Raw genomic sequence first — 27620 nt, forward strand, 5'->3', positions numbered from 1 at the left:
AGGATTACTTGAGGCCAGGGGTTTAGAACAGCCTGGCACCATAGCGAGACCTCATCTCTACAAAAAATAAAAAGAAAAACGAATTAGCTGGGTGTGGTGGTGCACGCCTATAGAACCAGCTGCTTGGGAGGCTGAGGTGGGAGGATCATTGGAGCTTAGGAGTGAAGGCTGCAGTGAGCCATGATTGAACCACTGCACTCCAACCTGGGCAACAGAGTGAGACTCTATCTCAAAAAGAAAGAAAGAGAAGGGAAGGGAGAAAGAAGGAAGGAAGGAAGGAAGGGAGAGAGGGAAGGAAGGGAGAGAGGGAAGGGAAGGAGGGAGGGAGGGAGGGAGGGAGGAAGGAAAGAAAGAAGGAAGAAAAGAAGGAAGGAAGGAAGAAAAGAAAGAAGGAAGGAAGGGAGGATGGAAGGGAGGGAGGAAGGAAGGAAAGAAGGAAGGAAGGTAGGAAGGAAAGAAAGGAAGGAAGGGTGGGAGGGAGGAAGGAAAGAAGGAAGGAAAGAAGGAGGGAGGAAGGAAAGAAAAAAGGGTAGAAAGAAAGAAAAGAAAGAAAGAGAGAAAGAGAAAGAAAAAGAAAGAAAGAAAGGCAAAAGATATAGAGGAGAGAAAAGACAGTTAAAGCAAGCAAAGACCTAAAAAGATAAATTTGCATGCTGTGGACACACACACACACACACATTCCACACAACTGGGTTTCTCACCTTCTTTAAGTTTTCCTGGTGACAGACCCTTCTCCTTGCCATTGTTCTCTTTTGTTTTGAAGCTAAAACAGCCCTTAGCAACCGAACTTGACCCACTCAGGCTTCTCTCTAGTGAAAGGGGCACTGTCTGTAATCTGTCAACTTTATTTCAGCCATCAGTCCCAGAATGTCAGGACTGCCAGGGAGGGGCCTTAGTGAGTGTCCAGCCTGTGTTCTTATTTTCCGAATGAAAAAACTGAGGCCCATGATTTCCTGGCAAGGTAGAGAGAACAGCAGAGCTAAACCCCAGATCGCCAGACTACTTGACTGTATTTCCAGAACTCCCTAGTTCCAGGCATTTTCAAAACTCTCCCTCCTAATCTCTAAAATTTGAGTGTTTCTAAAATTTCAGCAAGCACCAAAATCATCTAGAGGTTCCTTTTTTTTTTTTGAGACAGGGTCTCATCTGGTCACCAGGCTGGAGTGCAGTGATGCAATCACAGCTCACTGCAGACTTGTCCTCCTTGGCTCAAGCGGCTCAAGCCTCCCTGCTTAGCCTCCCAAGCAGCTGGGACTACAGGTGTGTGCCACCACGCTTGGCTAATTTTTTATTTTCTGCAGAGACGAGCCCTCTCTGTGTTGCCCAGGCTCATCTAGAGGTTTTGTCAAGACAGACATTTTGGGCCCCACCCCTTCTGAATTTCTGATTCAGTAGGGCTGGGAAGAGGCTGAGAATTTGCAGCATCAACAGCTTTCCCAGGTGATGCTGAGGCTGCTTGTTTGGGCCCACGCTTGGAGAACATTATTTAAGAGGGGGTGTGCCCAGAGCAGGCAGGGAGGGAGTGAGAGCAGCTAGACTGGGGCCCCTAGAAGCAAGCATCTTCTTTGACCTGATCTCATTTCCCTTGGGTCAGGCCTGAATGAGGTGTAGGTGGCCAGCTGCCAGGCCCAAGAAGATCAACACCATTTCACCTCCTAGTCACCAAGAGACTTAAGGAATGCAGTTGTATTAGTCTGTTCTCATGTTGCTGATAAAGACATACCTGAGACTGGGTAATTTATAAAGAAAAAGATGCTTAATGGACTCACAGTTCCACGTGGCTGGAGAGGGCTCACAATCATGGAAGCTGAAAGGCACAAGGCACATCTTACATGGTAGCAGACAAGACAGAATTTGTGCAGGGCAACTCCCCCTTATAAAACCATCTGACCTTGTGAAACTTAGTCACTATCATGAGAACAGAATGGGGGAAATCACCTCCATGATTCAATTACCTCCCATGGGGTCCCTCCCAGGACACGTGGGGATTATGGCTACAATTCAAGATGAGACTTGGGTGGGGACACAGCCAAACCATATCAGCAGTGTAGCAGGCTGAGCCCTGGGACTAATCCCAGGAACCAGGCTGTCATTAAATACAGCACTGTCTGTGCTTTTACGTCTTTCTGCCTTCTATGGAGAGGGAATCACAGGGAAGCTGGCCATTTAGACCCAGACTGGGGGGCATCTCATAGCTCACATTTCCCTTGCAGCCACTCTGAGGCCAGCACCCCTTTGTCACTCCCCAAGGGAATGGGTAGTGCCCAGCTGGGTGAGACTCAAGGTTCTTCTTGAGCTTATTCCATTATCTTGGCACTCAGAGCATATGTCAAGTGAATTCTGTGTTTCTGGCAGGTTATTACGCGCTGAATTAGTGTAGTGAAATAAAAACTATAATAAAGCTGTACCACACTCTTAAATTGATAAAATTTATTAGAAAATGTGCACAGTTATTAACTGATTTTCGCCTGTGTGCATTTGCTTGTGCCGGAGCCAGGGAAGATGAAAAGCGGCTCTGTCAAACGGAGGCTGAGGGTTGGCTCCTGGAATTCTCCAGAGAGCCCTAAATGGGACAGCACATTCACAAATTCACAGGGCGCTGCTGGCCTCTCCGCGCTGGCTGCTGCCTCTCTTCTGTGCTGCCTGAGGCTCTCTGGGGCTGCAATTGTGGTCCCAGGGGAAGGAAACCCATCTGTCCACTTCCAGGAGGCCCCCGCAGGCCGAGGGAGGCGTGGATGAATGGGGCCTTGCGTTTCTCCAGTGTTTACACTTAGGAGGCACAGTTACTCACCGTCTCTAGTCTTCAGACAGAATGTTTGAGCCCAGGAAAGCTATTTATTGTAGATGAGCTTCCACCACATTCTCGTCTGCTCTCTCTGCTGGCCTGTTTCCTATGTCTCTTCCCCCTTCTCTTTCCCCTTCCCCTTCCCTTCCCTTTCTTTTCTTTTTCCTTTTTTTTTTTTTTTCCTTGGAGACTGGATTTGGCTCTGTTGCCCAGGCTGGAGTGCAATGGTGCAATCATGGCTCACTGCAGCCTCGAATTCCTAGGCTCAAGTGATCCTCCCACCTCAGCCTTCTGAATAGCTAGGACTACAGGCACATGCCACCATATCCAGCTAATTTTTTTTAAAAAACCATTTTTTGTAGATACAGGGTCTTGTTATGTTGCTCAGGCTGGTCTCACAACCCTAGCCTCAAGTAATCCTTCCACCTTGGCCTCCCAAAGTGCTTGGATTACAGGTGTGAGCCACCATGCGTGGCCCCTACCGTGCCTTTTGAAAACCCAAAGAAGAAGCCAAATTTTTCTTAGCTCAGCTAGGGCCATTTCCGGATTGCTTCATCAGCAAGGAACTGGTTATTGACTGTCCAGGCCTCGCATGAAGTGCAGAAATGCAGCAAAAAAGTTTTTCCTGCTGTTCTGCTCTGTGGGGATTTGGAGGATGATGTTTACTCGTTTTCAGAGACAGGGAGACATGCTTTTAGTCCTTAGTCCTTCGGATGAAGGGAGCCCTCCATGGTCTTACAGCTAAGAGAGCTCACCTTGCTGCCTCTCCCCCTGGAAAGATCTTTCCAGTAACTAATTCCACCATTCTTCGTAAATTCTCCTTCTTCTTCTTCTCCTTCTTCTTCCTCTTCCTCTTCACCTCCTTCTCCTTCTCCTTCTTCTGATGGAGTCTCGCACTGTCACCAGGCTGGAGTGCAGTGGCATGATCTTGGCTCACTGCAACCTCTGCCTCCTGGGTTCAACCGATTCTCTTGCCTCAGCCTCCTGAGTAGCTGTGGTTACAGGTGCCCGCCAGTACGCCCAGCTATTTTTTTTGTTTGTTTTTGTTTTTGGTATTTTAGTAGAGACGGGGTTTTAGCATGTTGGCCAGGCTGGTCTCAAACTCCTGACCTCAGGTGATCCACCTGCCTTGGCCTCCAAAAGTGCTGGGATTACAGGCATGAGCCACTGTGCCTGGCTGGTAAATTATTTTTATCCTAAAACAAAGAAATGTTATTTTCCTATTTGTTAACTTTAAGCACTCTTCCTTGATTTGGGGGTGAGGTGGCAAGCAGAGAGTGAACTAGAAAACAGGAAGTGATTTGTGCAAATCCAATATGCAGTTTTTTTTTTTTTTCTTTCAGGAACAGGGTCTCACTTTTTCACCCAGGCTGGAGAGTAGTGGCATGATCATAGCTCACTGCAGCTTTGAACTCCTGGGCTGAAGTGATCCTCTGCCTCAGCTTCCCGAGTAGCTGAGACTACAGGTGTGTGCCACCACCCTGCCTGGCTAATTATTATTATTATTAGCAGAAATGGGGCCTTGTTATGTTGCCCAGGCTGGTCTGGAACTCCTGGCCTCAAGCGACCTTGGCCTCCCAAAGTTCTGGGATTGCAGTCGTGATCCACTGTGCCCCGCCTCCAACGTACATTTTGAATCAGAGCCCATAAGACCTATCTTTGAGTTGATAGCAGCATCCGCATTGGTTTACTAGCCCTGGGTCCTTCTTGCTACCCTGAGACCCAGCTAGATTGTAAATTCACCTGAAGCCTGAGACGCTTCTGCTTGAGAAGAAGTAGGGAAGCAGAGCCAAAGCTGAGAGTTTTCTGGAGTCTCTGCCACTGTGCTCAGGTGTTTCTCTTGGGGTTTCCATGGATTTCTACTTAGGAGCCGCAAGCACCCAGGATGGGGTAGCAGGGCATTGCTTCCTGATCTTGTGGGGGGGCTCCCAGCCTTGGCATAATCTGTGGGATCCATGGCGAACTGAAAAACTCAGGGCCAGTGTGGGAGAACTCTTGGGTTTTTTAGTCCCCTGTTTCTTCTAACCAGTTTCTTTTTTGTTCCTGTTTATATAGCACAGCTGATGCATGCTAAGAGTTGGGAGGAGACTGCTTGGTTGAATTCCTGCTGTCTTGTGGATGTGTTCTCTTGTTTGGATAGCAGTTAATCTATTTTTCTGTCCCGGGGACACTTTAGGCTGCTACCTGGTCAGGGGGCTGCTGGAGGGCGATCAATATCTCAAAGACTTCTCCAAGGGGCAGGTTCCTTTCCCCCTTGTAGTCAGTGATTCAGAGGAAAATGGAATTATACCAGCAGAAATTTAAGACACCCAAGCTCCAATGAGATTGTCCAACACCCTGAATCTTCCTTTTCTGCCCTTGAGCCTAAAGATAGTCCATAGGGTGTGTAGAAAGAGTAACAAATGTTGGGTTCAAACAGAACCATGGCCTTGTTCTTTTCCCGCCTCTCCTTGATGTGCTATCTAGAAGATAACGCGATTACATGAATATGTAATGCAGGGAAATCTAGTTAGTTTACCAGCACTGTCTTTTTGCCGAGGCAGATCGATTTCCTGGTTTTAAAAGACAGTAAAATTGCTGATGTGAGAGCTGGTGCTTGCTGAAGCATGTCATAAAGTAGCCAACTTCAGAGAGCTCTGGTGCACTGCAGAAACCCAACATTTAGGATCCATTTATATACTCTCCACCTTGTTCCAGAAAGGATGCAAGGCGATTTGCAAAGATGAGTATCCGATTACAGGACATAATTAAATGAAAAAATAAATAGACAACGAAAACAAGACAAAGGGAAAAGCAGGCTGGGAAGGCAAGGATGGAGCCAGGAATGAGGTTAGGAGACAAAATTCATGACATCAGATCCTGTGCATTTACCGGAGGCAAAAGTCTGGGGTGGCCCTGAGCTTTCTTTCAGCCAACACAGAGAGGGAAACAGTCCCTTGTTACAGACCCAGCATCTATGTGATGAAAGCAAGCAGCTGCTCAGGAGACGCACAGCTATTTCTGTTCCCGGAGGCAGAGAGAATATTGCCCATGGGTCCTTGTATTAGTCTGTTCTCATGCTGCTAATAAAGACATACCCAAGGCTGGGTAATTTATAAAGAAAAAGAGGTTTAATGGACTCAAAGTTCCACATGGCTGGGGAGGCTTCACAACCATGGCAGAAGACGAAGGAGGAAAAAAGGCACGTCTTACATGGTGGCAGGCAAGAGAGCGTAGGCAGGAGAACTGCCCTTTATAGACCATCAGGTCTCATGAGACTCACTCACTATGACCAGAACAGCACAGGAAAACCCACTCCCATGATTCAGTTACCTCCCACTGGGTCCCTCCCACGACACATGAGGATTATGGGAGCTACAATTCAAGATGAGATTTGGGTGGGGACACAGCCAAATCATATCAATCCTCAAAGGGAAGACATGGTATCATGCAATAATAATGTCCCGAACAGTCTCACAGTTCATGATGGCAAGGAGTTTAATAGGACTGGCTGCCTCCTCTTGTAATATTCCTCAAGATTAGGAGGTGGTTAGGGAGGTAGATCTGTCCCAAAACATTCTCTGATAGTCTGACTTAGTTTTTTTTTTTTTTTTGGAGATGAGGTCTCACTCTCTTGCCCCAGTTGGAGTAGTGTAATAGCATGATCATGGCTCCCTGCAGTTTTGAACTCCTGGACTCCAAAGATCCTCTGACCTCAGCCTACCAAGTAGCCAGGACTACAGGCACGCATGACCACACTCGCTAATTTTTAAATATTCTGTAGAGATGAGGTCTCTCTCACTGTGCTACCCAGGCTGGTCTTGAACTGTTGGCCTCGAACGATCTTCCAGCCTTGGCCCCCCAAAGTGCTGGGGTTATAGGCATGAGCCACTGCACCTGACTTAATCTGACTTAGCACTTAGATTACCTATGGTGGGCTGCCTTCCCTCCAAGTCATTCTCTATGGCAAGTGATTCCACGGAGTGGCAACAGAGGCTGCTGCAGTGTTAAGTTGTGCATGTGTGTGTGCATGTGGGTGTACACGTGTGTGTGTGTGCTGGAGGAATGCCAAAGGATTGGGGTGCAGAGATCAGGAGGGTTCTGTTTCCCCCAAACCCTCAGTTTTTTTGTAATTTTCATGTTGGAGTTCCTCATAATATTTTACCTGAAGAAAAGGGCCCACCACTACTAATAATAGCTTTATTAGTGGTTGAGAAAAATAGATTGGTGCCTGGCTCAGTGGCTTATGCCCGTAATCCCAGCACTTTGGGAGGCTGAGGCCAGTGGATCATTTGAGGTCAGGAGTTCGAGACGAGCCTGGCCAATATGGTGAAACCCCGTCTTTACTGAAAATACAAAAATTAGCCAGGTGTGGTGGCACAGGCCTGTAATCCCAGCTACTCGAGGGACTGAGGCAGGAGAATCGCTTGAACCCGGGAGGCGGAGGTTGCAGTGAGCCGAGACTCCATCTCAAAAAAAAAAAAAAAAAAAATAGCTTGGCTTCACTCCATGGGTAGTTATTTTCCCAACACTGTGAGCACTGGGCGAGGAATTTTGAGATAATTCTCCTTGACAAAAACTTGGAGGGCAGTTGCCTTGGGCTGCTGGTTGAGTGCAACCCCATATGCTTTAACAGTTGGTAGAGCCGGAGGTGGCGCTGAAATCCTCTTAGGAACAGGGAACAGGTGACCAGGACACCTTCCGGAACAGGATACCATGCAGAGCGCAGGTACAGCCAGACCGGGTCATTAGAGCTGGCATTGCTTCTGATTGGCTGGTGCTCGGCTCACCTTCATTTTGATTGGTCAGTGCATGCGCCCTACAGGTGGTTAAATACTGACATTCACCTGCGTGTGAGCAGGCTGAGAAGCCCCTTGAGGGGAATATTTAGGGTCCCATGTGAAGTCCAGGCAAAAGGTGTAACAACATCCCAAGTGTTGACCCTGGTAGAAAAACGTTTATCCAGAAAACACTTAAAGCAGGCGACCTAAACAGCCACCTCAGTAATTAACCTCCCTGTAAAATTTTATGTTTAACCTTAAACATCATAATTTCCTGGTGTATCGTGTTACAAATTGACCACAAATTAAATACCTAGGTCTTAGAATTTATATATATATAATTATTATATCTGTTAAAATATGTATAATTATTATAGATACAAATATATAATTATTATAGATAAATATATATTTTCTATAAATTTATAATTATTATGTGTAAATATATAATCTATAAATATAATTATTATGTAGAAATATATATTACCTATGTATAAATATACGATTATATATAAATCTATAATAATTACATATATTTGTTAAAATATATAATTACAGGCTGGGCGGTGGCTCACACCTGTAATCCCAGCACTTTGGGAGACCAAGGTGGGCAGATCACCTGAGATCAGGAGTTTGAGACCAGCCTGGCCAACAAGGTGAAACCCTGTCTCTACTAAAAGGACAAAGAATTAGCTGGGCATGGTGGCAGGTGCCTGTAATCCCAGCTACTCGGGAGGCAGAGGCAGGAGAATCACTTGAACCCAGTGGGACAGAGGTTGCAGTGAGCCGAGATCACGCCATTGCACTCCAGCCTGGGTGACAGAGCAAGACTCCATCTCAAATATATATATATAGACACACACACACATATATACACACACACACATACATATAGATGTATATACATATATATACAGATGTGTGTATATATATACACAGACATATATAGAATTACATATAATAATTATATATATTTATGTAATATATATAGAGATATTCTAAGGGAGTTAAATCATGAAGAATGTGAGAGGTTTTTGTTTTTTTTAAATGATGACATTGAGTTTCAGAATAGCTATTCTACATGCTTTCTTTTTGGCAGTAATCTCAGATCAAAGCCACTTGTCTACAACAGCTGCTACTAATTCATAACCATAAAACCATGCCCTCCGTTGAAAAGAGAACGGTGATGATTTTGTTCTTTGTCAGCATTCTGTTCATCTAGGAGGGGCCTCAAGTCCTAAAGGCAGAAAATGAGGGGAAAATCCCACATTACGCCACATTCATTTTGGGGGGATATTTTCGACGAGCCATTTGCTATTCTAGGTGCTGGAGATGTTGCAAGGAACAAAACCAATAAGATCCTGCTCTGACGGGACTCATAGTCTAGGGGTGAAACACAAATAATGAAAACTTAGCTAATATTTTCTTTTAGGACCTTGAGCTAATGTCAATATCTGAATCCACTTGAGGTTGGTGTCCATTGATTGACTTTCCTGTTGAAGATGGATTCTGTTTTCCTGTTTATGGTATGTCTAGTAATTTTGCATTCTACCCTGGACTTCATGAATGATCTATTGGGCAGACTAAAGGTTCTATTGGGCACATCTGAAGAATATTATTTGTCAGTTTTTGTTTTAGTACCAAGTTAGCCAGGCCAGACAGCAGCTGAAATGTCTATTTGGTTCTCTCAGGCTGAGCTGGGCTGCTTGGAGGTCTGCCCTGTGTGTATGTGTAGTTAGGGGGTCAACCAGAGGTTTGATAGAGCCACTCTCAGAATCTGGGTTCCCCTTCTGTGATTCTCTCTTTTCTGATAGGTCCCTCTAGCATTTGTATTTTTTAAACAGATGGGGTTTCGCCATGTTGGCCAGGCTGGTCTTGAACTCCTGGACTCAAGCAATCTGCCCGCCTTGGACTCTCAAAGTGCTGGTATTACAGGCATGAGCCACTGTGCCAGACCATCCTTCTAGTTTTCTAGCTGCTGGTGTCATCCTGAAAACTCTCTTCTGATTTCTTGATAGTAAGACTTCAGGTTTCTGGCCTCACGCCGGCAGCAGTGCTGACTGAGACCAGCCTGGGCAACATGGTGATACCCTGTCTCTACAAAAAATACAAAAATTAGCTGGACGTGGTGGCATGCATCTGTAGTTCCAGCAGCTTGGGAGGCTGAGGCAGGAGGATCACTTGAGCCCAGGATGTTGAGGCTGCAGTGAGCTGAGATCAGGCCACTGCACTCCAGCCTGGACCACAGAGCAAGACTGTGTCTCAAAAAAAAAAATAAATAAATAAAAACAAAAAAAATCAATCTGTGCCTTTCTCACTTCCAAAAATCGCCTCCCTTTCAGTTTCTTCCTGCTTTGGGCCACTTGCCAGTGCCTTTTGAGCATTCTCTTTTGCATATTGTCCAGAATTTATGATTACTATTTGTAGGAGAGCTGGTCAAATATGAGCTACTCTGTGATTATGAGAAGAACTCTAAAACTTAGCAAGTAAGTAAGTGAACAGATATATGATCATTCCCCACAGTGATCAATGCTATGATGGAAAACAGCATGGCAGGGAGTGTCTTGAGTGTGTCTGTGGAGGGTCACTTCAAATGAACGCAGAAGGGACATTGAGCTGAGGCTGGGATGACATGGGAAAGCTGCATTTGCGTGGTGGGGCAGGAGCACCCTGGACGGAATATCAGGTGTAAAAATGTTCAGGCAAGAAGGAGCTAGGCTGCTGGAGAGGCAGGGTTTAGGCAGTGGGGACAAGAGAGAAGGAAGGCAGAGATGCAGGCAGCAGCTGGACCACGCGACAGTCATTGAGATTTTATTCTACATAAAATGATCTACCACTGAGAGAACTTTAAGCAAGACAGTGATGTGATCTGTTTTGCTCATTTAAAAGATCACTCTGCAGCCCAGCGCCGTGGCTCCTACCTGTAACCCCAGCACGTCAGGAGGCCAAGGTGGGAGGATTGTTTGAGGCCAGGAGTCAAGACCCTGTCTCTACAAAAAAATAAAAATAAAAATAAAAATAAATTGCCATGTGTGGTGGCATGCACCTGTAATCCCAGCTACTCAGGAGTGATGTTTGTGCCACTGTACTCCAGCCTGGATGACAGAGCAAGACCCTGTTTCTAAAGAAGAAAACAAAAGGACATTGGAATCAGGTCCCCTTCATCCTAAGGTGCCTACAGAGTATCTTTCTCTGCAAAGAGTAAACGTCATCCTCCAACTCTGCACAGAGTGGAGCAGCAGGAAAATGCCCTCATCTCATTTCTGTGCTGCTTGAGACGTCTGGACAGCCCAATAACCAGCTCCTTGCTGATGAAACAATTGGGGAAATGGCCCTAGTTGAGCTAAGGAAAATTTGGTTTCTTCTTTTGGTTCTCAAAGGGCAGGGTAGTGGCTGGGTGAGGTGGCTCACACCTGTAATCCCAGCACTTTGGGAGGCCAAGGTGGGAGGGTGGCTTGAGGCCAGGAGTTTGAGACCAGCCTGGCAAAGCCCCATCTCTACAAATAATTTTTTAAAATTAGTCAGGCATGGTGATATGTGCTTACCATCCCAGCTACTTGGGAGGCTGAGGTGGGAGGATCACTTGATCCCAGAAAGTTGAGGCTGCAGTGAGCCATGATCACACCACTGCGCTGTAGCCTGGGTGACAGAGTGAGATCTCATCACTTTAAAAATAAAGATTGCTCTGATTCTGCAGACAATAGGCAGGAAGGCCAATGGGGGGCTCCTGTGGGAGGGGGAAGACAGGGGCTTGGGTAAGAATGCCACCACTCAGACAGGCCCACCATGGGCAATGAGCATCGCCACACATTGTTGAGTCTGTATGAACAGCAAACATGAGTGGTCAATGCAAGCCATAGCTGGTCACTGTCCCCAGAACCAAAGACTCAAGTGAGGTTGATAGAAGTGCTTCCTAAGAGACCACTCCTCAGGGGGATAAATACAGCCCAGTGGTTACAGCAGAACAGCCCTGCCTGGCCCTGTCTATCAGTTTCGTGGTGCCTGACCTGGGATAGTCAGGCTCGTAGTTTTTCAGCTACAGTAGATGTATTAGTTCATTTTCACACTGGTTTAAAGATAATGCCTGAGACTGTGTAATTTATAAAGGAAAGAGGTTGAATTGACTCACAGTTCCACATAGCTGAGAAGGCCTCAGGAAACTTACACTCATGGCGGAAGGGGAAGCAAACGTGTCCTTCACATGGCAGCAGGAAGAAGAGTGAACAAAGGAAGAACTTCTAAATACTTATAAAACCATCAGATCTTGTGAGAACTCACTCATGATCATGAGAACAGCATGGGAGAAACTCCCCCATGATCCAATCACCTCTTACCTGGTCTCTCCCTCAACACCTAAGGATTAAAATTCAAGATGAGATTTGGATGGAGACATACAGCCAAACCATATCAGTAGAGCACTTGCAGGCATTAGATGGGCCAGCCGCCTTGGGCTGGGCTGGGCCTGGGCCCCTCACCTTCTTCTGGTCCTTCATCCAGGTGAGGCTCATCCACACAGTCCCTGGGGTAAGTGGACTCAAGTCTGGACAATGCATTCTTCACTTTCGGGAAGACAATGGCAGAAATCCCTCCTGGTTTCCTGGCCTAAGCCTAGGTGCCAGCACACCCCATCAGAGATGCCTCCCAATCAGAGGCAGCAGCTTACCTTCGCCCTGAGGCATTTGGCTTCCTCTTAGCTGTGGTTCCTTATGTCTTCGGCTCCCTCCGAGGGCACCCTGGGATGAGGAGGAGTTTGATTGTAATTATTGGAATCTCTTTCCCAAAGCCGACAGGTAGCCATCTCCCTAAGGGACAGAGTGGCAGCTTAGACGTGAGACTCTGTGTGCAGAGAGGCCTGGATTCAAATCTGCAATCTTAAGAGTCTGCAAAGTCAAATTCTGCAAGCTTTATAGCCCCCTTAACGTCATCTATTAGCAGGAATACAAACACCTCATACTTCACAGGATGGCTGTGAGACTCAGATGAGATGGTAATCTGTGAATGGCCTGTTGCATGCTCAACAGAATGTGGCACTAAGGAGCTGTCAATCAACATTAGCTGCAATAGTAACGATGAGGTATACTATTTTCCATAATTAAGAATGGCCAACCCATCAGGATGGGAATAAATTCACAGTCGTGGATGGACTGAAGCTATGCTGGAACTCATGAGTAATGAGGCATGGCACTTATCGGGAGCGTGGTCTCAGCCATGGGCACGTGGGGATGGAGGGCCCCCAGTAGTAACTGGGCAGGAGGCCGAGCGTGGTGGCTTATGCCTGTAATCCCTGCACTTTGGGAGGCTGAGGTGGGTGGATCACTTGAGGTCAGGAGTTTGAGACCAGCCTGGCCAACATGGTGAAACCTTGTCTCTACTAAAAGTACAAAAATTAGCTGGGTGTGGTGGCACATGCCTGTAATCCTAGGTACTTAGGAGGCTGAGGCAGGAGAATCACTTGAACCAGGAAGGTGGAGGTTGCAGTGAGCCGAGATTGTGCCATTGCACTCCAGCCTGGGCAACAGAGTGAGACTCTGTCTCAAAAAAACAACCCCCCAGCCCCGCAAAAGCAAACCCTACCCCTCTCTGAGGTCCTTAGGTCCTTTAGCAACATGGATGCCAATGGTGGAAATCATGCCAATGAGTCCTAGAGCCTGTGGATTGATTATATCACTGTGTAGCATCCTCAGGCTCAGGAGAGAAACCTTAGAGATGGGCCCAGCCTTACACCCGCTTGAGTGAGTCCTGTGAATCTTGCCATTCATCTAGGATGGGCCCCAACTTACCAAGGTAGAAAATAAAAAAGGAAGCTACTCAGGATGTTGAGGCAAGAGAATCTTTTGAGGCTAGGGGCTTAAGACCAGTCTAGTTAACATAGCAAAATCCCATCCCTACAAAAAATAAAAAAATTATACGGGAGTGTTGGCATGCATCTGTAGTCCCAGCTACTGGGGAGGCTAAGGTTGAAGGATCTCCTGAGGTCAGAAGTTTGAGGCTGCAGTGAGCTATGATCACGCCACTGCATTCCAGCTTGGGTGATACAGTGAGACACGTTCTCTAAAAAAAATAAAATAAAATAAATTAAGAGAGAGAATTAAAAGGATGGAAATAAACAATCTTGTTTTATACCAGATTCATATTTTTGCAAGGTGCATGGTTTGGGGTATGAGATGGTCTTGAAATGCTGGGTGGGTTTAGTGTGCCTAAAATTCATTTTTACAATCCAAAAGTGCCATTAGGTTAGGGCACTACACATTTTAGTCCCCAGTTCTAGAAAGTTTAAACTTTAAAATTTTAAAATGTAAAAGCCCCAGATGTTATGACTGAACTCAAGTGGGTCCTCTGCCTTAGGACTGTATTGTAAGTAACTGGAAGTCCTCATAACTTGCTGATGGAGGAAGGAAGCCTGGAGGGCTGCCTGGGGGAAGAATCTTCCTACCCAACAAAACAAGGGGGCTCCAGTGAGAACTGGACACCTGAGACTGAGGGCAGGGTTGGCCTCTCCCTGTTGCGTTTCCCAGGGGGCTCTTCAGTGCTCTCTGGCTCCTGCTAAGGGATAGGAAGCCTGGGTCCCTAACCCAAGCTGGCAGTAAGGTACAAATTCAGGTGCATGTATTTTCTTTCTTTCTTTTCCTTCCTTCCTTCCTTCTTTCCTTCCTTCCTTCCTTCCCCTCCTCCCTCCCTCCTTCCTTCCTTCTTTTCCTTCCTTCCTTCCTCCCTCCCTCCCTTCTTTCTTTTCTTTTCTTTCTTTTCTTTTCTTTCTTTCTTTCTTTCTTTCTTTCTTTCTTTCTTTCTTTCTTTCTTGCCTTTCTTTCCTTTCTTTCTTTCCTTCTTTCTTCTTTCTTTTTCTCTTTCTGTCTCCCTCCCTCCCTTCCTTCCTTCTCCCCCTTCCTCCCTCCCTTTCTTCTTTCTTTCTTTTCTTTTTTCTTTATTTCTTTCTCTCTCTCTCTTCTTTTTTTTTTTGAGACAAGGTCTTGCTCTGTCACCCAGGCTGGAGTGCAGTGGCATGATCACAGCTCACTGCAGCCTCCACCTCCTGGGCTCAAGCCATCCTTCCTTCTTAGCCTCCCAAGTGGCTGGGATTACAGGTGTGAGCCACTGTGCCTGGCCAGAAGCATGTACTTTCCAGAGAGGCTGGATTATCTTCTTTGAGTTCGCCCAGGTGGTGTGGGGCATCAGATGCCAGACCCTTTTCTTAGAGCAGGTGTGTTACAAGTAGCAAGGTTATTATTACTGCTGTGTCCCAGGGCTGGTATCTCTGGGTCTCCTGGGGGTGAGGTTATCTGGAAAGCCAGCCTTGGATGGTCTGGAGGTCTGTTTGGAGGAGAGACAGCTTTAAGGACAGCTGTGAAGGAGGAAAACCTCCTGCCCTGCCCCTCTGCTGGTCCCTGCCCTGGGGCTAGGCTTTCTATGCTACTCAGAAAAGCAAAATGGAAAAGGAAAGAGGAAAGAAGGGAAATAAAAGAAGCACATTTGTCCAGTGATATAGGACTTGTAGAAAGTAGGAAAATTAAAACTTGAAAGAAAAATCAGAAGGAATAAAGACAAAAGAAAAATACAATAGTACAAGTTCTGAATACTTCCATCCAGTAAAAATTAAGATTAGGTGAAATTGATAAGATGAAATGATAAGATAAAATGAAATATTTTGTTTTTCTTTCTTTTTTTTTTTTTTTGAGATGGAGTATCATTCTGTTGCCCAGGCTAGAGTGTGGTGTGATCTCAGCTCACTGCAACCTCCATCTCTTGGGTTCAAGCGATTCTCATGTCTTAGCCCCTGAGTAGCTGGGACCACGCCTGGCTAATTTTTGTATTTTTATTAGAGATGAGGTTTCACCATGTTGGCCAGGCTGGTCTCAAACTGCTGACCTCAAGTGATCTACCTGCCTCAGCCTCCCAAAGTGCTGGGATTACAGGTGTGAGCCGATGCGCTCAGCCAAAATGAAATCTTTTAATCTGAAATAAGATGAATCTGATAAGATAAAGACAAAATGACACCATGAGAGTTCACGTAAGAGATAAAGCCAAGAAGATAAGATGTTAAAACAGAAAGGTTGACAAAGAGAGAGAAACAATTAGGAAAAGGTGAGGATTTACATGAAGGATGAAGAATAAGAATGAAACAGGTAAATGACAATTTATATAAATGGAATCTCACTGGGAGGGAATATTTTAAGAAGTCAGCTGGAAGCACTTGCAGAGGAGGAGGGAAGTGACTTTGTAACTGGTTCTTAGAGTATCCTAAACTAAGCCTCCCCTCTGCAGAGGATGGTGTCACTCAGCAAGAAGAATTAAAAGATGCTGGGGACCCTGCAACTTTATCAGCTGCTGCTGCTACCTTGAAAAGACTTCATCAAAATAAACAGCCAGGGGGGCTTGTGGTTACTCAAGAATCTCAACATCACTAATCATCGGGGAAATGCAAATCAAAACCACAATGTGGTTTTCTTACTCCTGCGAGAATGGTCAAAATTAAAAAGTCAAAAAACAATAGACGTTGGCATTGATGTGGTGAAAAGGAAACGCTTCTACACTGCTGGCGGGAATGTAAACTAGGATGGCCACTATGGAAAACAGTATGGAGATTCCTTAAAGAACTAAAAGTAGATTTGCCATTCATCCAGTAATCCCACTACTGGGTATTTACTCAAAAGAAAAGAAGTCATTATATGAAAAAGACACTTGCAGATGTATGTTTATAGCAGCACAATTCACAATTGCAAGATGTGGAACCAGCCTAAGTGCCGGTCGATCCACAAGTGGATAAAGAAAATGTGGTATATATACACCATGGAATACTACTCAGCCGTGAAAAGGAATGAAATAATGTCTTTTGCAGCAAGTTGGATGGAACTGGAGGCCATTATCCTAAGTGAAGTAACTCAGGAATGGAAAACCACATGCCATATATTCTCATTAATAAGTGGGATATTGGGAGACTGAGGCTGGCAGATCATGAGGTCAGGAGATCGAGACCAGCCTGGCCAACATGGTGAAACCCTATCTCTACTAAAAATTACAAAAAAATTAGCTGGGTGTCGTGGCATGTGCCTGTAGTCCCAGCTACTTGGGAGGCTGAGGCGGGAGAACCACTTGAACCTGTGAGGCGGAGGTTGCAGTGAGCTGAGATTGTGCCACTGCACACCAGCCTGGCTGACAGAGCAAGACTTAGTCTAAAAAAAAAAAAAAAAAAAGTAGGATAACATGAAATCTTATAATCTGAAATATGATGAATGTTGTAAGATAAAGTAAAGACAAAGTGACACCACGAGAGTTCATGTAAAAGATAAAGCCAGGAAGATAAGATGTTAAAAGCAGAAAGGTTGAGGAAGAGAGAGAAAAACAATTCGGAAAAGGTGAGGATTTACGTTAAGGATGAAGAATAAGAATTATTCTTTTGGTTTTCCATTCCTGAGTTATTTCACTCATAGCTAAGCTATGAGGATAGAAAAACATACAGAGCGATCTAATGGACTGTGGGGACTCAGGGTGGGGAGAGGTTGGGAGTGGAGTGATGGATAAAAGACAACATCTTGGGTACAGTGTGAGATGGGTGCACTAAATCTCAAAAATCACTGCTAAAGAACTCATCCATATAACCAAAAACCACCTGTACCCTAAAAACTATTGAAATAAATTACCATTTTTTTAAAAAAAGGAATCTGATCTCTGGAAAGTTCCCAGACAATGCTCACTCTAAAAACGCACTGGGCGCAAAGGAAAGTGCAATAAGAACCTGCCCGGGTTTCTAGACCCAGAACTCCCTGGAAATTGGGAAATTTGGGTATTTACCCAAAAGGAAAGAAGTTATTATATGAAAAAGACTCTTGCAGATGCATGTTTAAGATGCATCCAGGCCAGGCGTGGTGGCTCATGCCTGTAATCCCAGCACTTCGGGAGGCCGAGGCGGGTGGATCACGAGGAGATCGAGACCATCCTGGCTAACATAGTGAAACCCTGTCTCTACTAAAAATACAAAAAATTAGCCGGGCGTAGTGGCAGGCTCCTGTAGTCCCAGCTACTCGGGAGGCTGAGGGAGGAAAAGGGAGGAGAATGGCGTGAACCCGGGAGGCGGAGCTTGCAGTGAGCTGAGATCTCACCACTGCACTCCAGCCTGGGCGACAGAGCGAGGCTCCGTCTCAAAAAAAAAAAAAAAAAAAAAAAGATGCATCCAGATCAGCCTGGAGCAGTCCTGGTAAACCTGTCTTCTGCAGAGGCACTGTTGCCTTTGGGGGAATTTTTTAAAAAGGTGATTTCTCATGACCTGAAACAGGTGCCCAGGTGAATGCCAGCTCCTCTCCCTCTCGGTGTAGCCCTGCTTCCCTCCTTAAGGGGAGCCCTAGATTCAGATTTCACTCTGAAGTGAGTGAAGCCTCCCAGCCAGCATCTACTCAGCAAAATCTGCCCCTGTTTGGGGTTGCAAGAGGAAGAGTTGCCTGTGGGGTTTAGAGCCAGGTCATGTAGTTATTTCATGCTGGGCTCCAGCCAAGGCAGGATGGACCACTTTAGATCGTTCCTCAATCTTATGAGTCTGGCTACCTCTGTCCTTCTTTTCCCAAGTTTCTTTCTAGTCATGTCTTCATACAACCCAAGGGTGAGTGTTAGGGTGGGAGTTAGGGTTAGGGTTAACGTGAGCATCTAACTTGCCCCTTCGTGGGCAGGAACTGAAGTGGCTCGTTTCACTCAGCCTGCAGACTGCGGACGGCTAAGTGTTAATGGCTCCGTGAAGGGTCAGGGTGACAGTCTTCTGCACCTGTCCTTTTTGACACCCGAGTTCTTGTTCAGTGTCCAGGAAGAATCAGGTCACATGAACTGTGTGAAAGGTGATGAATGCAGAAGACTTTATTGAACAGTGGAAGTGGCTCTTGGTGGAGAGGGAGCTGGAAAGGGGATGGTGTGGGGAGAAGGTGATCTTTTCCCTGAAGCTCAGCCATGTCTGGCTGGGCTCCCCTCCAAAACCACACATCTGAAGTTAACTGCATGTACCTGTAGTCTCCAACGCTCAGTTGTTCCTTCTCTGCTCACTGCTCAGCCACTTGTATCCTTGCCGGTCAGCCACTTGTGTTGCTCTTTTCTCTTTTTATGAGCACAGGATAGGGGTGTGGCAGGCCAATAAGGCAATCATTTGGGCAGAAAAATTGGGCCAGCTGTTTCCACTTAGGGCCGAGGCTCCAAGCTTGAGGGTGGGGTTTAGCCAGGAGCCCAGCCATTCTATATCAGGATGACTCTAAGGCCAACTGGGAGAAGTGGGATTTCTGGTACACCCGTATTCATGCAGTCAAAGCCAAGAAGGGCAAATCAGTGCCTCCCAAACCCAGCCTTAGGGGATCACCTGAGCCAATCCAGACATGAATCCTGAGGAAAATACGGCAGCCAAATGCCCTGCCCCAAGATTCCATGGGTTATCAAAGAAGGAAGACCTGAGGAATCTTCCTTCCCAAAGAAGGACTAGGGAGTGACTCTGCCAGTGGATATGAGGTTCCTTTTGGGAATGATGAAAATGGTCTAAAATGGATTGTGATCACCACAACCCATTTTAGACCATTTTCACAATTATCATGTGCAACACGGAATTTTGGAGCAGTAGGGTGAGAACTGTGATGCTTTGAGCAGCCGCAGGGCGTCGTCAGCATGGCATTCGTGTGTTGTCCAGCTCAACTTTGCACCCACTGGGATAGGCATCCATCTTCTTGGCTGCTTGGTGTTTCTGGGAATCTACTTCTAGGCTTTTCAATGGGTAGAGGTCCACCAAACCAAAAAACAAAGGGATTACTTGGAGTCTTGCTTTGTCACCCAGGCTGGAGTGCAGTGGCATGATCATACTTCACTGTAGCCTCAACCTCCTGGGCTCAGGCAATCCTCCCGGCACAGTGTCCCAAGTGGCTGGGATAACAGGCATGCATCACCATGCCTGGCTAATTTTTAAAAAGATTTTTTGGTAGAGACAGGGTCTCGCCATGTTGCTCAGGCTGGCCTCAAACTCCTGGCCTCAAGCAATCCTCCCACCTTGCCCTCTCAAGGGCTGGGGTTATAGGTGCAAGCCACATCACCCAGTGACATAAGAGCTTGAACTACAGGGAGACCCATCCAGATGGGGCTGAGCAAAAGACTAAGAATCTCTGTGGAAAGCTCTGGTAAACTCCAGGAGCCCTATGTGAGCCGGGGGGGGGGGGGAAGCTACAGAGGACGATTGTCCAGAAGTGGTGAATATATGGCTGAGGTACTGAGGATACTGTGGTAAATCTGGGGGCTACTGTCTTCCAGAGCCCTGGAGGGTGCAGTGCGCCAGTCACCCTGGGCAGAGCCCCTTCCCAAACCCAAAGGAAAATAATTTGCTCTACCAAAAAGACACCTGCACTTGTATGTTCATTGCAGCATTATTCACAAGAGCAAAGACATGGAATCGACGTAGGTGCCCATCATTCGTGGATTGGATAAAGAAAATGTGGTCCATATACACCATGGAATACTACACAGTCATGAAAAAGAATGAGATCATGTCCTTTACAACAATATAGATGCAGCTGGAGGCCATTATCCTAAGCAGATTAATGCAGGAACAGAAAACCAAATACTGCATGTTCTCACTTGTAAGTGGGAAAGAAACATTGGGTACATGTGGACATCAAGATGGGAAGAACAGACACTGGGGGCTACTAGAGAGGGAAGAGGGGGAGGGGGGCAAAGGTTGAAACACTACCTATTGGGTACTATGCCTGCTACCTGGATGATGGGAATGTTTTTACCCCAAACCTCAGCATCACACGATATATCCATTTAACCAACCGGCACGTGTACCTTCTGAATCTAAATTAAAGTTGGACATTTTAAAACCCTTAAAACAAACAAACAAAAAGAGGAACAGGGAAAAACAGCTCAGCAGAGGGAGGAGCTCCAGATGAAACTTAGAGACCCAGTGATTCCCTGCGTAGGGCTCAAAACACAAGGTCTCTGTGATCATGTTTAAGGCCAGGGTGTCCCAGGGTAGCACGGCACCGATTACCTCAAACCCACTGATGAGGCTCCCACAACCATGACTAATGAACATGAAGAGCTAATGGACTCCTCTTCTTTCTCAAAACCTCTGCCAACTCTGCCGCCAAGAATTATAAGCATTTAGAAAATAATTATACATCTGGACAAATCAGTTTCAGTCTACTGGATTGAACATAATCATATTAAAATATAATGAATACATTCAAACACACAATGCATGATTAAATAGTCACTTAGGAACCAGTGCTGGTAAAGCACGCTGGCTGGTAACCAAGAACTATGTGGCAAGTGCCCACGGTAGCGGGGACAGAAGTAGAAAGCCACCCCAGGCTTGCAACTGATTTCTTTGTCACCTTTGGTTTACGTTCTCATTTACTTCCTCCCACCCTGGCTCAGGCAAATCCACACAAACTGGTTGTGGTTCCTGCAACCTGATTTTGTTGGCTGGTGCTTAATCTTTGTGTCATTTGGGACGGAAAGGTGGAGTGGGGGAGGCAGGATGTTTTTGGCAGGCTGATGGCCAGAGACCGCAGGGGTCTGCCCAAGGTCTCTGCCAATCCCATTGCACGGATCTCACTCATGTCCTCCCTCGGGAGGCGAGGGCACCAAACAGCAGTGGTGCTTCTCAAACCCTTGTTGTCTTATTATCCTTGGCCTCCAGATCACGGCTGGGACTGCCCTCCGACTGTACTCACTGAGCATATCTCCAGGTTTCTGGGCCTGGATGAAGACTCAGGCTCTATGGGAATCCCGGGGAAGCTGAGCCTCCATCTGGCAGCTGACCTGGAGACCTGAAGCGTGCCTTGGCGAAGCACGCCTTTCCCCACTGACTTGCCCTGGACCAAAGACTTGGTCTCAGCTCTCTGTGGCCTCTTTGTGCCCTGCACTTCTCTGCCTCCTGGCCTAGCCCAGCCCAGCCCAGCCCAGCCCAGCCCAGCTCAACCCTCGGCTGATAGATGCTGACATTAATGCAGGAGAGGTGGGTCCCCAAATTGGGATGAAGCCCGGGAAGGTTCTTTTTGTTATTTGTTTGTTTGTTTTTTTTGAGACAGAGTCTCACTTTGCCACCCAGGCTGGAGTGCAGTGACGCGATCTCGGCTCACTGCAACCTCCGCCTCCCAGGTTCAAGTGATTCTCTTGCCTCAGTCTCTTGAGTAGCTGGGATTACAGGCACACACCACCGTGCTCAGCTAAGTTTTGAATTTTTAGTAGAGACAGGGTTTCACCATGTTGGCCAGGCTGGTCTTGAACACCTGACATTAGGTGGATTTACCTGTCTCAGCCTCGCAAAGTGCTGGGATTACAGCGTGAGCCACCGTGTCCAGCCGGGTTCCCGGCCTCACTCAGGAAACAATTTAAGGCTGAGCCAGTGGCAGAAGAAAACAGCTTTATTGAGGTAGCAGCATAACAGCTCTGTGACTACTCCTGCAGAGCAGGGGTACTCCATAGGCAGTGTGTGGAGAGCAGCAGCTCAGGGGCAGTGCTGCAGTCATATTTATACCCACTTCTAATTATATGCAAATTAAGGAGCAGGCTATTCAGAAATTTTTAGAAGAGGGGTGGTAACTTCTGGGTGTTGCCATGGCAATGGTAAACTGTCATGGCACTGGTGGGTGTGTCTCACGGAGAGGTGCTTCCAGGGCCTCTTCCCTATTTTAGCCAGTCTTCAGTCTGGTCTGGAGTCAAGTCCTGCCTCCCACCTCAACATCACAGGTGGAGACTGGAAAATGTCAAGGGTAGGGCGAAGGGAACGGTACAAGCATTGGTGATCAGCTTCAGAAGCAGACCCACAACCTCAAAAGAAATGGAGCCCAGGGCTGGGGCTGTTTGTTTTTGTCCTGCCTCTAGATGTGGGATCCTGGTCCCTGGGAACAGATCAGACTCAGGCACCTGGGTGGGCACTGGCCAAAGGAAGCCCTAGGTGAAGGAGCGTGGTGGTACCTGCAGGCAGCGTCACCGTCCAGTAGCGCAGTTCTATGCCCCCCGCACCCCCCGTACCCTCACGGGCCTCTGCCCACTGCCTGGGACCCTGCTGTCTTAGTCACCGCTCAGGCTTCCAGCATTTTCCCAGGAGGATCGACTAAACTGAGATTGTGAGTTGGTGGCTCGCAGGCCTGGTTCAGCCCACAAACAGGTTTGTTGTTGTTTCTTCTTGTTTACTTGTGTGTTTGTTATGGTTTTCTCCCAAAGTGTTTTGAAACTTAGAAGTTGTTGCCAGCATTTAAAAAATCAGCTGATTTATTAACAATCTGGATTTCCAGCTCCTCTTTAAATCATGACATCTGGCAATGCCGGGCCATACTCACTCATAGCAACAATGGATGGGTGATGAGTCGTGGCTACCGCCTTGCACAAAGGGAGCCACTTCCTCATGGTCTTTGCCTCTTGGCATGACTGCTGGTCCCTGTAGGCATTTGAGCTGGCATGCCCCGTTTTATAAGAAGGAGAAAATACAGGTGCATCTGGAGTGGATGACACAATAGTATGAATTAGACCCAGGTGCTCCCACAGGGAGAAAGATCTAGGTACCTTGTAGTAGTCTGCTCGGGCTGCCATAACAAAATACCATAGACTGGCGGGTGGGGAGCTTAAACTACAGCTTAACAGCTGTTATTTTCTCACAGCTCTGGAGGCTGGAAGTCCAAGATCAAAGTGCCAGCATGGTCAGGTTCTAGGGAGGACTCCTTTCCTGGCTTGCAGACAGCTGCCTTCTTGCTGTGTCCTCACATGGCAGAGATAGAGATCCCTCTCTTCCTCTTACAAAGCCACAGTCCAATTGGATTAGGGTCTCACCCTTAAAACCTCATTTAAAATGACCTCCCCAAACCCCTGTCTTCAGATATAGTCACATTGGGGTTGAGGGCTTCAATGTAAGGATTTGGAGGAGGGACACAATTCACTCCATAGCATATCTGGAATTCAGGATGTATATTTGGGGGCTGGGAAGGGAAATTAAATGACCAGTGGAGTCTTGGGCCATCCAAGCATGTCACAATAACGGAAGGAAACCATTGCCATGAAATGGATGAACTTGGCAACAGAGAGGGGCACAGAGCTCATGTTCCCCCGTCTACAGATACTGCTTCTCAGTCGTCCTGGGAGAAATACAGCTTATGGCAAATTCAGGACATCCTCCCTTCAAACATTTGCTTGAATTATCCAGACTGGGGGCCAACACTGGACTTCCAATCTCTGCTGTTCTGTAACGTCTCTGGGAAGTTCTGTGCTGCCATGCTAGTGTTAGGGTGGAGTGGGGAGTGAGTTCAGGGAGGCTGGTGTGAGGGTCTTGCCACCACCCATCCCAGGACCCCTGGTCTGGCATCAAGAAGGCACTGGCCTGCAAGAGAAGCTGTGTGACCCTGGGAAGCCACTCAGCCTCTCTGTCTCGCTCTACCCAATTGTGAACTAGGGGTTGATCAGGTCAGTTTCTTTTGTAGGTCACTCTTCATGTTAGTAGATAATTTTAAGCCCTGGTTAAGGACACTGCTCTGTAGTAGGTGCACAGAACGAAGGATTCGGCCCCAGGACTCAAGGAGGCCCATGGGCCTCTGGCTCCAGCATGGGTCTCTTGAGCTTCCCGCCAAATTCCAGGATCCTGGATCTTCCCGCCAAACTCCAGGATCCTGGATCTTCCCACGGTCTGCCTCCAATGAGTGAATCTGTCTCATACCTCACTGCTCCTGCTTGGCGAGGGTGATGGGAAGATACGGTATTAGTGGGTAATTAAGTTATTAGCTGCCAAAGCTTAATTGCCCTCAGGAGTATTTTAATTGTAGCAGGGGACTCAAAAACAGAAAGCCTTGGAGACAGCAGACATCATGGAAACAGAAGGAAGGGGGAGTATATGTGAGGGTGCGTGTATGGGAGTGCGGTGTGTACGTGTGTATGTATGTAAGAGTGTGTGTGTGCATGTATGTGTATACATGAGTGTGTGTGATGTGTGTGCATGTTTGTGTATGTGCCATGCATGTGAATGCATAAGTGGGAATGTTTGCGAGTGGTGCGTATGTGTAGTGTGTGTGTTTGTTATGTGTATGTGTGCATATGTGCCGTGCATGTGAGTGTGCATAAGTGTAAGTGTATATGTGTATGTGTAGTGTGAGTGTGAATGTATATGTGTATGAGTGTGCATAACTGTGAGTTTATATGCGTATGTGTAGTGAGAGTGTATATGTGTATGTGTGCATGTTAGTGTGTATATGTATGAGTGTGTGTGTGGTGTGCATATGAGTGCATGCATGTATGAGCTTGTGAGTGTGCGTGTGTGTTTATGAGTGTATCTGATGTGTGAGTTTGTGTCCTTATGTGAGCATGTGTGGTATGAGTATGCACGTGTGTCCATGTGTGGTATGTGAGTCTATGTGAGTGTACGTGTAAGAATGTGCATGTGTGGTGTGCATGTATGAGTGTGTATGTTCGTGGGTGTGTGTGGATGTGTGTGGATGAGTGTATGTAAATGTATGTGTGGATGTGAGTGTATGTTAGTGTATGAATACGTGTGTGTGTACATGTGGTGTGTGTGCACATGTGGTGTGTGTGCATGTGTGTGAGAGTGTGTGGTGTGTGAATGTATATGTGTGTATGTGTGGTGTGTGTGAGTGTATATGTGTGTATGAGTGTGTGTGTGTGAGTGGGTGGGCACAAGTGTCAGTGTGTACATATGAGTGTATGTGTAAGTGTCTAAGTGAGCATACGTGTAAGAGTGTATGTGTGCACATGTGTCTAACAGAACCTGCCTCTGTGATCTCTGCCAGGGCGTCCATCAGTGCAAACCCCCGGGGTGAGCCCAGGTCTGAAGGTGGCCACCAGCCACTGGCCTACTCCAGGTGGGCTTAGCGTGAGCCAGCACAGCCATCAGAGAACCTTCTCGGAGCTAGACCAGCTGCCCCAGGAGAAAGAGAGTAACCCTAAATATTATCCTACCAGGAAAGCCAGGCCTGGGGCTGTGGCCTCCATGGTCTGGGTGCTTCCTTTTGGAGGTGGGAGATGGATTCTCCAGGGAGAGCTGGGCCACCAGATATTTCTCTGTCCTGTGGCTTGACTGCTTCTAGAAACTTCCTGGGCTGAAAGCAAGGGACTTTGACAAGGGCTTGATTTGGAATGTGGGGCATTTTTATTGTTCCAGTTTGTTTTTCCCAAAGCAGGTTCCATGGGGGAAGGGTGAGGGGACAAGGGCTGGGGCTGCTCCTCCAGCAGCGGCCCCTGGGTGTGAGAGGTGAAGCCACCTGGGCTTCTGGGTCAGTGGGGACTTGGAGAACTTTTCTGTCTAGCTAGAGGATTGTAAATGCACCAATCGGTGCTCTGTGTCTAGCTAGAGGATTGTAAATGCACCAGTCAGCATTCTGTAAAAATGGACCAATCAGCACTCTGTAAAATGGACCAATCAGCACTCTGTAAAATGGACCAATCAGCACTGTGTAAAATGGACCAATCAGCACTCTGTAATATGGACCAATCAGCAGGACATGGGCAGGGCTGAATAAGGGAATAAAAGCTGGCTCCCCGAGCCAGCTGGGGAAGTTCGTTGGGGTGCTATTCGCCTGCGTTTGTATTTTGTTGTTTCCTGCTTCTTAATAAAGCTTACTGCTTATTCTGGGTCTGCGCCACCTTTAACACTTACGGCCGCGGTCTGCGTCTTCGTTCTTGAAGTCAGCAAGACCGCAAGCCCACTGAGAGGAGCAGACAACTCCGGACGCGCCACCTTTAAGAGCTGTAACACTCACCGCGAGGTCCATGGTTTTATTCTTAAAGTCGGCGAGACCAAGAACCCAGCAGAAGGAATAAATTCCGCACACAGGTGGGCACAGAAACTAAAGAGCACGGTGGGCTCAGCTGCATGCAGGTCCCAGCTGGACCAGGTTTGGGAGCCACCTGGGTACTTTCGTAGTCTGGAGACAAGTTCCGGATTATGGTGGTGGTCTAATCTATGATTTTTTTCTTTATCGGTTTATGATACCTCTCTAAAAGAGAGTTGCTTCATCAACTATTCGGTTATCCTGTAATGTAATCTGTATGGAAAAGGCAGGACAATTGTTTGGTTCTTTTCTTATTTATTACTTTAAAAGAGTAATTAGTTTATTCCTTAGCAATTACATTCATGTCAATTTTCAGGATAATGAGTTGTACCATATTTGGTGATTGGCTGTGTCTTCCAGTTAGTTTCTCTGTCATTTGGCATCATTGAGAACTTACCCACTTTTAGGCCTGACAAGACTTTTCGTATTTCCTCCCATGGAGCTGATTACTTAGCCGGAAATGGTATTTTGAGACTACAATTTGAGTGCTCATTGCCTGAGTTTTATTACCTTGACGTCTTTTCAGTGACATAACTGATACGTCCATATTTTTTTAAAGACAAAAATAAACTATGAGTTCACAGTGATATTTTTATTCAAACTAGATTTCAGTTTTTACTTAACCTTAAAATTGTTATATTTACAGCTCTTTTCTCTAACATAGAAAATCTTGATTCCTAATGATGATACATGAATCTCTTATGTATGATTTCTTTGTGGTTCTTTTTGTCCTGAGACTTATGTCTCACTTGGAAAGCTCAGTCAAAATATTCTAAAGTAACTTGAAAAAAACGGTTTTCTCTGTAGTTAAGCCATTAACTTGAAATACAGTTGTGTTTGCATGTTTCAGTTCATTTTCTATTTTAAGGAATTGCTTTGCTTTTTTCCTTTTGATAGTTTTTTTCAAATCTGTAAAACTTTTATGTTTGCTCTTATAAATAGGCTCTGCTCATACGTTATCTGTTTCTACACATGTCCTGTTAAGTTCTGTATGTTGGTCTTATTCTAATGCTTTACTAAATTCACCTATTATTTGTAATCGTTTTTTTCATGAATTCTTTGCGATTTTCCAGACATATAATCATATCACCTTAAAATAACTTTATTTCTTTTCCCATCTTATGCCTCTAATTGTTTGTCTAATCGTGTTGGTTAATGCCTACAATACAGTGTTAATAGTAGCAGAGATAGTGAACATCCTTGTATTTTTTCTGATTTTGGCAATAAAGTTTCTAGTGCTTCTTGGAAAGTAAGAAGGTAGGGTGCTGGCTCGTGAGCTGATACGGAGGT

The 27620-nt window shown here is 46.4% G+C and overlaps 1 protein-coding gene across 4 annotated transcripts in view; it reads left to right on the forward strand.

Moving 5' to 3' along the window:
- CALN1 (calneuron 1) overlaps positions 1 to 27620 on the forward strand; it is a 667093-nt gene that overhangs the window by 9500 nt on the left and 629973 nt on the right. The window contains exon 1 of one of the 4 annotated variants that reach the window (XM_054687595.2): positions 25998 to 26332. The exons of 2 other annotated variants lie outside the window; for them this stretch is intronic. The gene's annotated coding sequence lies outside the window, so the exon portion shown is untranslated. Of the gene's footprint in view, positions 1 to 25997; positions 26333 to 27620 lie in introns of those variants that run through there. One more of the 4 variants, XM_063814536.1, reaches the window with a different exon arrangement.

This window comes from Pan troglodytes, chromosome 6 (genome assembly GCF_028858775.2).
Source record: "Pan troglodytes isolate AG18354 chromosome 6, NHGRI_mPanTro3-v2.0_pri, whole genome shotgun sequence".
Lineage (NCBI taxonomy): Eukaryota > Metazoa > Chordata > Mammalia > Primates > Hominidae > Pan > Pan troglodytes.